The sequence below is a fragment of the Ceratotherium simum genome, chromosome 3 (assembly GCF_057802395.1).
Source record: "Ceratotherium simum simum isolate JZ-2026a chromosome 3, ASM5780239v1, whole genome shotgun sequence".
Lineage (NCBI taxonomy): Eukaryota > Metazoa > Chordata > Mammalia > Perissodactyla > Rhinocerotidae > Ceratotherium > Ceratotherium simum.
In genome coordinates, this window is record NC_141902.1 from 7,557,553 (window position 1) to 7,571,816 (window position 14,264).

Genomic DNA, 14,264 nt, shown 5'->3' on the forward strand with positions numbered 1-14,264 from the left:
AAAAAACTTCTTTACCTCTTTAAAATATTTTTTATCTTATTTTGTCATGTTGCCATATCATTAGCTTTGGGGAGGACAAAGATTTGAAAGAAAAAATAATCCTTAATAAATGAAAAGAAGAAAATTAGAAAAACTTTACATGGCAAATACCTCTGATTGCTACAACAACAAATGTATTCATGACGAATGTACGTTCTCTAAAAACTTGTAGAAAATTCATTTTTCATAAGAATCATGTTAGTAATTATGGTTTAGCAATGCTTACAGAAAAGAGTAAAGGATATTAAACCCTACTAGTTTTGGTGAAGCGTTATCTCTGCCTGTGCTGCTGCTTCTGTGTTCTCCTTCCGCATTCTTGCAACGATATTCATTTGAAGTCCTGATTATAATATCTGAAATTCATAGAACGAGATTTTCCAGCCCACTGATCCAAAATGTGATAAAAAGATAGAGGTATATATGAAAATGTGGTTAGACCATCAAAAATTCATCTATGGTATTGTATATTAACACCTTGAAACCTGAGGTTCGTTTAATGTTTGGCATTTAAAATCTTTCCAAAGATCGTTAGTCTCCTCAGTTCAGGAGATAATGGGTTTGTGTATTGCCTTACATTTGGACCATGGAAAAACCTGGAAGTAAAATGAAAAATATTCATTTGTGGTTCAATAATCTTTTAGTCTGTGCAGGCCATCTACAAACTTCCTTCAGGTAAATATGATTAATATTTCCTCAATGATGTGCAACAATATGTGTGCATGGATAGTTTGTTCCCAGATTTTCTAATTGTATACATAATTAATTTGAAGTTTTCAGTCTTTTGACAAAAATAGAATATATTAAATCTTAGACACTGGTTATCAGAACAAAGCTTTTAGTTATATTTCAGTTTTTATTCAGGTGCAACAAATTTGTATTGCAATTTTTATAAACTGAAATAGGAGATTGCATAAATGAAAAGAATAAATTGTGTGCTTGTGAATTATTCTTAGATTCCTGTATTTGTGCCAACATTGTGTTCTCGATATCCTCAAAGATAGTCACTAAATACCAATCACCTCTGTGCACTTTCCTTCACTCTGCTCCCTGAACACAGTCCCTCTGTCCTCTCCACTAGCCCACAGAATCTACTTGAGCTTCACGGCTTATGCAGTAACTCTTCCCAATAACTGAAGGGTTATTTATTTCCCCCAAATTTTAGCTTCATAAGAACATATTTCTCATTCAGTGCAGTAGCATATCCTCAGAAAAATCGCCCTCTGCATTATAGTCCGTTTCACATCTTTCATTTAACTTATCACTATCTTAAATATTATGTATTATTTTACTTTCATGTTTACTATATTTCTTCATTATTAGGGTACATGAGTCAACTACCTTACTAACTGGAAACCCTGGATCCTTGGTGATTATCATTATAGATGCTGACTGGAAAAAATGGAATAAATGTAATAACTTCATTTGACACATAATCTGTTATTAAAGTGGTGGGAATATGTTCAGTAGACATTATTTTTGTGCAGCTATTTCTTATCACAGCAGAAATTGACATTACATTAGACTACCACTAAATAGCTGCAGTTTACTTACTTTCTTCCTGTTCTTTCCATCTTTACCTTTAAATTCTAAAGGGCCTAGACTCTAAAGTTAGTCAATATCTCTTCCTTCTTCCACAACAAAGTAAGACTTCTGAACTATTTATCTCTAATAATCTCCTCATATCAAATATGCTGCAATTTAAAATTTTGCTTCTATTTTAACATGTTTAAACGTAGGCATAATTATTAATCTTTCATCAAATTGTTTTCAGTACCTAGGGTAGGTGCCAGGCACTGTTAAAAGCACTTGAAATCATTGTTGATTTCAAATTTCTTGTTGATTTCAAATATTCTTGTTTGAGAAGTATGAGGGTCATGGCATTAGGGAAAAAAAAAGAAATAGAATCATGACCAACTCGATGTGATTATGAACGATATTTATATATTCATAACAATGAAGTCATTTATTGATATTTATCTTTGGGAATCATAATAGATATGAGGCAAATAAGAAAACTGTGGCTTTAAAGACAGATGTAACTGTTATCAAGCTTTACAATATAGAAGGGGAAATAACGTTTAAAGGCTTATTTCTATTATAATTTTTAAAAGCTTACAATAAAAATTTAGATTAAGGTATATAATAAAATTTAAAATATTAAAAAGTGAAAAAAATGAAAATTTCATCTCTATGATTTGAGACATATTATACCATATTACGGAAAAAATAGAAGAAATAGAATAAAAAGCAAACCAAAACTTACTACTGACATATAACTACTCATAACTTTTGGTGATAAGCTTATTAATTTTATGCATATATATGAATAAATAAAAAATAATAACATGCTCTATACTTACTTTTTTCTAATTTTCCATATTCCTAATAATACTTTGTAGAAAATATGGGCTATTAGTGCATATTCTATCTAGAAGTCTAGAAACATTGGGAGAAAAGTACTGTCATATATCTCAGAGTGTAATTTGTTTTCTCTGAAAATTCCTAAGATCTTTAAACTTTTTCTGTGTTCATTGTATATATACCTATTGTTCTTAAACATTCCTCTTAAAAATTTAGAGATCTTAGATTGAATATCTGTTTTACAGTACTCAACTTCTGTTTCATCAATTTTACTTTTGTTTTTGTATCAACATTACAATGATATCATGTATTTGATCTCTACTCCACTTATATAGTTTCCTGTAAATAATTTGTACATGGTGGCCTTGATTTAATTTATGTCTAGTATTTTTTGAGGGTATTGGAATAATGTTTAAATATCAATTATTGATGAAATATCAATTATCTGCTATCAATAATTCAAAAATTGGAAGTCCACTCAGATTTTAGCAAATGATATTTATTTTATTGTTTCCTTGTTTTTTTTTGACAATTTTTAGTATTTCTGTATGTTGTTTTGGGTAATCAAATAAGGAATTTCAATGAGACATTTTAGTATCATCTTGTCTGCTGATGTGTTTAAGAAGAAATTTATTATAAAATTAATTTTATCTGTATGACATTGTTCTAACTACTTAAAATAATATGCCTTAAAATTTCTTTACTCATCATTTTTTCATAGAGCTTAGCACATGGTAAGAATTCAATAATTGTTTTTTAGTGAATGCATAAATAAATGATTTATGTATATGACATTAGTCATTTCCAGTTTTATAGTAATGATGCACAGTATTTCGTACCATTAGCAAATACAATTGGAGATGTGTTAATTTACAAAAATAATAAGATTAAAGATATTTGTCCTTCAGTTTATGTAATATAAGCAGACAAATCTAAATAAATATTTAATAAATATATTACCTATTTCGGTTAACTGTGTGTTAAAATTAAATATAGAAAATACATAATCTTATTTTCATAATAACGTCATTAGGGTATTAACAATATTGATATGATAGATATTGGTATAGATAGATATAAGAACTTTAATATTTTGAAGGTTCTGGTTGTATAAGATTACAATTTTATATGCCAGAGTTGTAGAATGCTTTTTTAATCATTAGCTAGAAGCTTAGTACTGTATTTAAAAGTATTTTACACACTGAGTGCACTTTTTTCCCCATAGTACACAATATTTTCCTGAATTAAACCTAAAAATTTCATCTGAGAATCCAATAATCTAGATAAAATTACTTTTTCTACTTAAAAATAAATGAGACAATAAATTTCAGAAATAGATTGGTAGAAAAACGCCTATTCAAGTCTTTTGCCCAGTTTTTAATTGGACTGTTTTTTTTGCTATCTAGTTGTATAAGTTCCTTATTTATTTTTGATATTAATCTCTTATCAGATACATGGTTTGCAAATATTTTCTCCCAATCCATAGGTTGCCTTTTCATTTTGTTGATTGATTCCTTTGTTGTATAGAAGTTTTTTTAGTTTGATTTAGTCCCACTTGTTTATTTTTGCTTTTATTTCCTGTGCTTTTAGTATCACATCCCCCAAAATCTTTGACCTGAATGGACGTTTTTCCAAAGCAGACATACAAATGACCCAAAGATATATGAAAAGGTGCTCAACATCGTTAATTATCAGAGAAATGCAAATCAAAACCAAAATGATGTATCACCTCACATGCCCTAGGATGGCTATTTTCATATAAATGAAAGAAAACAAGTGTTGGTGAGGATGTGGAGAAAAGGGAACTCTTGTAAACTGTTGATGGGAATGTAAACTGGTATAACCCTTATGGAAAACAGTATGAAGGGTCCTCAAAAAAATGAAAATAGAACTACCATATTATCTAGCAATCCCTCTTTAGGGTTTGTACCCCCAAGGAAATGAAATCGGTATCTCAGAGAGAAATCTGCACTCTCACGTTCGTTGCAGCGCTCTTGATAGTAGTACAGATATGGAAACAGCCTAAATGTCCATTGACAGATGAAGAGATAAAAAAATTGTGGTATATATGTGTTATGGAATATTATTTGGCCTTAAGGAAGGATATCTGGCCATTTGCAACTACATAGATAAACTGGAGGACATTATGCTAAGTGAAGTAAGCCAAACACAGAAAGAAAAAAACTGCTTGATCACATTTATACACGGAATCTAAAAATGTCAAATATGTAGAACCAAAGTAGAAACGTGGTTACCAGGGGCTGGGACTTAGGGAAGCGAGAGGATGTCAGTCAAAGGGTACAAAGTGGTAGTTATGTCGGATGAATAAGTGTAGAGATCTAATGTACAGTATGTTGACTATAGTTAATAATACTATGTTGAATACCGGACATTTGCTAAGAGAGTAGATTTCAGGTGCTCTCAACAAAAAAAAAGTCAATTATATGAGATGATATGTTAATTAGCTTGACTGTAGTAATCATTCACTAAGTATATGTATATCAAGTCATGTTGTACACCTTAAGTATGTATAATTTTACTAAAAAAAGAAATACATTGCTAAGGTTAAATATTTCTGTTGTTTCTAAATATTTTTTATAGACTTTTTTTCTTTTTGCAGGGGTCTTCCATTGAGGACCAGAAAACCTGCTAGACAAATTCTAAAAGAGCTGTAACACTTGACAGGCTTTTTGAACCAGGGTAAACCAGAGTAAGACGCCATAAATCTCACGTGCGCGCACGCACACACACACACAAACACATACACGTGAATAAATGAGTTTGACTCTATTCTTTTTGAATAGTCTAAGTTGTGAGTACACACATATTCTTATCTAATAACAGGTTTTGCTGTAACAGGGTGCAAATGTGCTATTTGACAGATAATGTTAAAATAAAACTGCTTCTCTGGAATGCCATATTGATTGATTATTCAGTATTTTTAACTTTAACGAATGAGTGATGAAAAAGTTGACTCTAATTTTGACTCCAAAAAGTGGCAGATCTCAAGCAACTTATGTGAATATTTACATATGTGGATCAAATGAATGTCAATTATATTAATATGGGAAATAAGCAGGTCTGTTTTTTATGAGTTGTGTCAATTTTGTTGACAGCACATATTACAGTGTATAGTTCAACACATTTAATTAATTTGATTTTTTGAAATATGAGATATAAGTGTCACGTCAAAACAAAATTGACTTGCTCTGTGCAAATAGTTCTTCATTATGTTAGTAAAACAAGAAAGACCAAAGTTTGATGCATTTCTCAGTTTCCATTCTTAAGCCAGGGGATAGTTTTGATCATATCTCTGCTTCTGATGTATGAGAGAAGCCAATTCACCTGCTTTCTCTTGCGTTCCGTCAGTTCTTGAGATAATTTCCTCTTGCTGTATGGAATTGCTGACGTGGAGTTGCTTCTCTCTGGAACTTTCCAACGTTTAAAATTATGAAGCCTTGGCCCACAATAATGCAACCCAGTTTCAAATAAAATAAAACAACAAAAAGTTTCATAATATGAACTTCTATTTGACTTTCCTATAATTTCTCTTCCTAAAATGATATTAAATTTACTAGTTTACTCCTCCATTTATTTTCCTTCTTGTGATTTCTTCTCTGCCTCTTCAGAAATTTCTGCATCTCAACACATTTAAAATCTCGCCTCCCAAACCTAGCGCTGGACGACTATGCTGCTTTCACTCCTTTCTCACAGGTAGACACGGGTGTCTTGGGTCCCCTAGCCAATATTTTCAGCCTATTCGCACGAACAGGATAAAGAGAGAGATTTTGTCTCTGAAGAAGTAGAACTTGAACTATTGAGATAATCTCTTTATCTCTCCATCTTTTCATCCACTAATCTTCTTAGAAAAGAAGACATATCATTTCCATATCTGTTGCTGCTTTCCCCACAGGGTAAAAAAAGTGGAACTTTATGTGAGCTGAAGGAAAGGGGTCAGACATGCAAATTTTGCTAGAACCAAAGTCTCACTATAATTTTATACTTTCCTCCAAGCTATCATGGCTTGTTTTTTATATTCTTGAGAATACTCCTCTGTCCTCCAGTCTCTACGCAATTTTGTTATAACCCAAAAACATAGAGTAGTTGGAGAGCAAGTGAGGTGAAGGATTTGGTTAAGACAATATTAAACACTAAGAGGTTGTGGTAAAAGAAAGAAGCAGTAGAGAAAAGCAAGAAAATAAAACCTGAGTGATAGTCATGACGGGGTATCAGTTGTATAAACAGCAAAAGTTGATTTCTCACTCATTTAGAGGCCAGTGACTTAGCAACACATGATGCTTCCATCTTGTTGTTCCAACATCTCAGATTAAAGTCTACTTGGGTACCATAGCTGGAAAATGATAAGAGAGTTGCATATTGGAAATTAATTAGTTTTACCTAGAGGGGACGTGTGTCATCTTTCTTCAAAGCCCATTAGTGAAACTAGTCAAATGGCCTTTCCTAATTGTAATGAATCTAGGAAGTGGAGTCTGCCGTGTGTCACAGAAGTAGGGTTGCTGGGTAAAGTACAGGATGTCCAGTTAAATTTGAATTTCACATGCATAAAAACAATTTTTTAGAATAAAAATGGGACATACTTATACAAAAATGTATCCTTTGTTTATCTGAAATTCAAATTTAACAGGTTGCTAATTTTGGCTACCCTATCCAGAAGTCAAGGAGAAATGGATATTGGCAAACACCATTAATGTCTACCACAGTCCATTTTTTTTTTCATAACAAATCTTTTGGTTCACTTTCTCACACATTGAACACACTCACTTTCTCCCCATCGTAGACAACCCAAATTTTAGCCAGTCACAATTCAAAAGTCCTGGATAGTGGACGAGGTGCTGCTGTCTCTATCAGGTATGTTTTCTTCAGACCTATGCACTAAAAAGACAAGCTGTCTGACCTACACACACCCAATATGCAGTGGTGAAACATAGATACACCCAACTGTAAGAAATATTCTCAGGGAGAAAATAGAAGAATGGGTGACACAGTAATTTCAGGTTCTGACGTCGCACTAGACAGACAATATGAGGTTGCCCATCTTGGGATGAGGATATTCATTAATTAGTCCCTGGTGATGCTCTCTGCAAGGAGCTGCCATGTGCACTGTTTTTGTTGTTGCTGTTTGTTTGTTTTGACTCTTTCAGTCTTTTCAGAGTTTCCTCTTTCACCGTTAACCTCATTTGAAATAGAAGGTGAGTCTGCCCTTTTGGGGGCTTCATATGTTACAGCTATATTCATGCACATTCAAGTATTGAGGCAAGGGTTATTTTAAAGCTCAACATCATATTTTGGATATATATGTACATGCATATATGTATAGATATGAACTATGTACAAACTACATGCAATGTGTGTGTAATGTTTCATTTGTAGTACAATACTATCAAATTTTAGCAAGCAACTTTTTGATTTATTTGCTGCCAGTAAGTTCTCTCCTAGATATAGTTCTCGTACTTGTTTTTCCCCCCCTTCGGTGATTTATGAGTCTCTCTCATAATTTAATGATGGCCACATGAAGGCCATCTGCAACATTCAGCTTGGATGGCAAAGTAATGCTCAAAGACTCAAACTGATACAAAGTAACACTCAAAGTCATATGTACTTTGCTGAAGAGAGCCAACGGTAAACAAAACACACTAATGTTCTAACTTTTCCCAATCAATTCCTCTACAGCTACAGGCTGAGTAGGTACCTGGTGTGCCTTCTAATTTGTTGCAGATGAAAGCTTTTTTTTAAAAAAAAATCTCTACTCTTTCTCCCTTCAATTTTATAATATATCATAGAGAAAATTACTTTAGAAATAAAATTATTATATACCACTTTGTAAAATATATGGTTTCATATTCAGATAATACCTAAGAAGATGTATAAGATCTAATATATGGAACTACAAAGATGATAGAAGATTGAAGGTTCCTGTCTCCTGAGACATTTATATTTCTTCTTTATGAATTAAGAAATTAACCAATGTTTAAAAAATTGTTCAAAAGCAGGAAACCCCCAAATTTGCTACATACAGTGACATTTTCAGTAAAAAACATATCTAAACGTCAAAGGAATCGGGTAACATTTCTTTTTTTAAGTAGGTAGCAATAACGGAAGTTTTTTATACAATTAACTAATTGCATAGAAAATTAACCTGCCCACCTGAGGAGAATAGGAGTCTTTTAGATTTGACTCATTAAGATCATCATGTTTTTCTGATGGGAATTATATTGCAGAGCTTAAATGTAGTTCTAATGGGAAGAACAAGTTTTGCTGAATAATTTACTAATAACTATTATGCTCCTATTAAATGTATTACCTGTGCAATTTAATTGTTCTGATTTGAATGTGTCTCCTCAGTTGTATACAGAATGACATTATTGTAGATGTCAGTGGAAGAGACATTACATATAAGCAAGTCCATAAAAGTGAAATGAGAAAGATTTGGAGCAATTCAGATGAATATTTATTGGAGTATATGAATTTTTTTAATCTCAAAGGTACTGCAAGGAACCACAGAACAAGAGTTTTACACCTGATGAAGGTACTTAGGGTTATCTTTTTAGTTGCTTTCAAATTATGTAAATGATATAATTCATAATGCATAAAAGCTTGAAAAATGTTGGTCACATTAGTCTTTGAAGTGGAATTTTCTACCCCCAACATGTGTCACTATCCAATTAAAATGTTAATTAGTATTGACACGGTTTGGAAATTTTACATAGCCATCATTGAACTCTAATCTGGAAAACGACAATTACCAAAAAGTCTTATGTTTCTGCACAGTACAAGTTTCTGGTTTAGTGCATGCTTAGAGAAATATTTCCCAGTTAACATTTAATTTTTAGCATTAGGACTGCTGAAATCATTTGAAAGTTACTATCTTTCATAAAACAGATTGTCATAAATTGCTAAAATCAGTATAACTCTTTATTACTCATATTGAGTTGTGGCTTGAACAAGATTGATTGTAAGATAAGATTATGAAAAGACGATCCGTTATATTCTTTTCAATTATGTCAAGTTATGTGTAATTGTAAAGATTTATTGTGTATTACTTCCCATATCTGAGTCTATTCTTAGTTTCCATTCTATAATGTTGATTTCTCTCTCCTTTTATGTCAACAGCTCCATGTTGTGTAAATTATGATGGATTTCTAACATCTGAAAAAGCTAGAGTCCCCTCGTTCTTCTTTTTTGAGAATTTCTTGTTAAATCTTACGTATATATTTTCCACCCAGCTCGATTATTTACAAAAATAGCTTTGCATTTTTTATTGGAATCAGGATCATATATAGATTAACATAGTAAACTTCTATCCCTGAATTGAATTTTGAATATCTGTATTTTCATCTCTTCAAGGCTTTGTTAAGAATATGTCAGTCTTTAAAGTTTTTACATAAATTTTCACATTTTAAAATTTATTTTTATGCATTTATTATTTTCGTTGTTCTTTTAAGTGCAATCTTTAGTTCTATTTTTTTTTTCTGAAAAGGAAAACAATTTATTTTTATAAGTTAATTATCTCGAGCCTCATTAGTAAAAGTTTTTATTTTTTGTAATATTTCTAATGGTCTCTTAGATTTTCCAGTTATATAACTCTACCCACAGTAAATGCTATCTCTAGATAACAAAACATATACAACCGCCTCTTGAATTTTTATGCACTGTGTTAGTTTCCTATTGCTGCTGCAATAAATTTCCATCTTTTAGTGACTTAATTATCTTACAGTTCTGGAGGTCAGACATTCAGAATGTTCACATTGAGGTAAAATAAGGCGTTGACAGGTGTGAATCCCTTTCTGGAGGCCTTAGGAGAAAATCCATTTTCTTGTCTTTTCCACTTTTAAGAAGCTGCCCAAACTCCTTGGTTTGTTGTCCCCTTCTGTTCTCAAAGCCAGCAAAGTCCAGGGAAGCACTTCTCCTGCTGCATGATTTGAACACACACCCTTCTCCCTCCAGCTTTCACGTTTAAAGGACTCGATTTCAGTGGGCTCATCCAGGTATTGCAGAATAATCTCCTTATTCCAAGGTCAGTGGAATAGCAACCTTATTTCCATTTGCAACTATGATTCTCCTTTAAACGTAACATAACATAGTCACACGTTCCAGGGAATAGGACGTGGACATTTCTGGGGGCCATGATTTTGCCTACCATAACCAATTATTATTTTCTCTGGTCTATTTATGTTGATAGGTAAATTCAATCAATATTAAAAATCCGGCGTGAAAGGGGAACTCTATTATATTTTGTTTCATATATATGCATATTAAAATGTAAGGACATAGCCTATAATTCTAATTTTATTATGAGTTCTATATAAATAAAAACTGGATGTTGAATTTTAACGAATATAATTTCAGTATTTATGCAGATAATTGTTAGTTTTTTTTTCCTTTAATCTCTTAATGTGAAAGTTATATTGCTAGGTTTCCTAGTATAGAACTATATTTTATTCCAAGCAAGAAACTTATTTGGTCTTATAATACAGTTTCAAAGATCTGATGTATGTTTTATTAAATTTATTTGATATTTTTGCATTGGTATTTATAGGTAAGAGTGACCTATTGTTTCTTTTTTGGAGATATCTTTGTTGATTTTGATTAAAAAATTCACTTACTTTTTTTTAAATAGAACATATAAGGAAGCGTGCATCTCTATTCTCCATGTTAGTGTAGTTTTATTGCTTCTAGTATAGCATGAATTAAACTATATCTTAAATATGTGACAGAATTCACCTGTAAAATGATCTGGGCCCGATGCCATTTTGAAAGCTAACTTTAGACAATTATTTTTCCATTTCTTCTATGGGAATTATCTCTGGATTTTTCAGATCTCTTTTGTGTTATTTTGTATAATTTATAGTCAATTACTAAATCAACCAATTTCTTCAGGATTTTCAAATTTTCAGCAAATCTAAAATGAACTCTAATGTTTCTTAGTGCCACACAATCAACAACAGTCTCACCTGAGTATCTACATTTCTATATGTGATATCAAAACTCTTAAAATTCTGAACATCTGCCAATGACTGAGATCCTTACTTACCGAGGTCCTATGTAATGTCAGCATTGACTCAGCAAGTAGATTTTTTTATAAGTAATAGGTTCAGTATGTCTTCTTATTTCAGATACTTAGAGGTGGTCTCAACATTCTAATACATAAGTAAACTAAGTTTTAAAAGATGCTAAAAATTTAAATGGAATAAAATGCCAATGGATGATGACATCACCATTGAATAACTGAATTACAAAGACAAAGCTGAAATTACTGTTTACTATAGTAAAAGGGCAATGTGCTGGTTAGACGTGGTCTCTTTGAGCAGAATAGCATGATGATCAGATATTGGCTTTTCAGCAGCATGAAGTTCAAGGATTGGCGGATTTCTGGGGCATCAGAGGTTTTCACCATATATAAAAGTGTATTCTTTTCTGATGAGAGTATTGTTTATTGATTGACACATGAAGGTATGTTTATTAAAGTAATTTCATCCCTAATTGACTGACTTTCAGAAGGTAGAGGCTGAAACTGATTTATTGTTTCATGAAAGCATATTCACTGAGTAAAGTTGTCACTGATTGATTGAACAGTTTTAAACTGTCCTGGTAAGTGCTTGTTACCGTGGCTACAGTTCAATGGTCTTTTCCTAATTCAGTGGGACATTGTTATTCTCAGTCACTCCTTTTGGTGCTACAGGAAAAAGCATCAAGTATCGTCCAGATCTTCACGGTTGCTGATTCTCTTTGCGGGTGGTGTTTCTGAAAGCTTTTGATGTTCAGTTTGTGCATCACTCAGCATGATTTCATCACATTTTTTAAATAGAATTTTTTTTTAGGCAGTTCACAGTAAAATTGAGAGGAAGGTACAGAGATTTCCCACATTCCACCTGCCCCCACACATCCATACCCTCCCCCATTATCAATGTCCTCCACCAAATTAGTACATTTGTTATAACTGATGAACCTGCATTGACACATCATCACCCAAAGTCCATAGTTTACCTTAGGGTTTACTCTTGATGTTGAACATTCTATAGGTTTAGACAATTGTATAATGACATGTAGCCACCATTATAGTATGAAACAGAGTAGTTTTCACTGCCCTAAAAATCTTCTGTGTTTTGACTATTCATCCCTCCCTGATGTTTTTACTATCTCCATAGTTTGCTTTTCCTAGATTGACATCTTGTATAGTTGGAATCATACAGTATGTAGTATTTTAAGACTGGCTTCTTGAGGCCGGCCTGGTGGCGCAAGCAGTTAAGTGGGCATGTTCTACTTTGGTGGCCCTGGGTTCGCAGGTTCAGATCATGGGCACGCACCGGCACACCATTTATCAAGCCATGCTGTGGCGCCGTCCCCTATAAAGTGGAGGAAGATGGGCACGGATGTTAGCCTGGGGCCAACCTTCCTCAGCAAAAATAAAAAGAGGAGGATTGGCGTTGGATGTTAGCTCAGGGCTGATCTTCCTCCAAAAAAAAAAAAAAAAAGAAAAAAAGACTGGCTTTTTTCACTGAGTAATGTGCACTTAAGTTTCCTCCATGTCTTTTTGTGGCTTGATAGCTCATATCTCTTTAGAAAATGAATAATATTCCATTGTCTGCATATACCACATTTGTTCATCTTTTTGCCTACTGAAGAACATCTTGGTTGCATCCAAGTTCTGGAATTAAGAATTTTAAATAAATGAATTAAGCTGCTATAAACATCCGTGTGCAGATTTTTGTGTGGACTTAAGTTTTCTAACTCCTTTAGGTAAATACCAAGGAGGTGATTGCTGGATTGTATGGTAAGAGTATGTTTAGTTCTGTAAGAAACTGTCAGACTGCCTTTCAAATGTACCATTTTGTATTCCCACCAGTGAAAACTGCAGAACCGTCAGCACATCACAAATCCGTCCACGCCTCTGCACTAAGACACTTGATTAAACTCGAGCATGGCTTCTAGCAGCATAAGGCTGTGCTCCCAGGATGACCCCAGACCCCATTAAAATGCCTGTCTGAGAAAGTTCAACACTGCCAGGAGGATTTACTGTTTGTTTTAGTCAATTCCTGATGTTAGGCCTCTGACCACCCTTTCTTATAGCATTTACTGAAAGGCCTTACAATTGTGAATATATCTCCTACAAATCAGAAGTGTCTTTCTCAAGGTCCTGAGGGCCATTCCTTTGAAATGTAATCATCAAGAAGGATACCTCTGTCTCCCAGTCTCCGGGAAAGGACAGCATCTTAACTTCAATAAATGCTAGTTAACAAATGCAGCTGGCCTACCGGCGTTTGCACTGACCAACCCTCTGTAATTTTTCACCTCTCTCTCTTCCCTGAACCCTTGCTCTCCCCCTCCCTCATTCTCTCTTTAAAAAGCCCAGTCACCTCTGCACCAATTGGAATGGTGCTCAGACCTTTCTCACGCTCTCAATAATCACTGACTAAAATCTGTTTTCACTGCATTAACTAACGTTTGCATGTATTTATCTTTGACACTAGCAGTGAGTAAGGGTCTCTGTTGCTCCACATCCTTACCTGCATTTGGAGTTTTCAGCGTTCTGGATTTTGGCCATTTTAATAGGTGTGAAGTGGTGTCTCATTATTGTTTTAATTTTCAGTCCTGTCACTGGTTCCCACAGGTATTTCAGCTCATGGATTCTCTCCAGTAAGTTGTATCCAGTAAGTCTGTATTCCTCTCTTGGTCTCTTCAATTTGGAGGGCAGTGGTTTGCCTTGTGACCTCACTTCTCTTATGGATCTAAGAAGAATTGTTGATTTTTCAGTTTGCTCAGTTTTTTACTTGTTGTTAGGACAGAGTGGTGACTTCCAAGCTTCTTACGTGCTGGACCGGTAACCGGAAGTCTTGTTTTTTCCC

The 14,264-nt window shown here is 33.4% G+C and overlaps 1 non-coding gene across 1 annotated transcript; it reads right to left on the bottom strand.

The window, feature by feature from the left end:
* Positions 1-5,018: 5,018 nt before the first annotated feature.
* On the bottom strand, positions 5,019-5,080 carry LOC147917408 (U7 small nuclear RNA). The gene has a single exon (XR_015551790.1). It is a non-coding gene; the product is annotated as a U7 small nuclear RNA (small nuclear RNA).
* Positions 5,081-14,264: the final 9,184 nt, after the last annotated feature.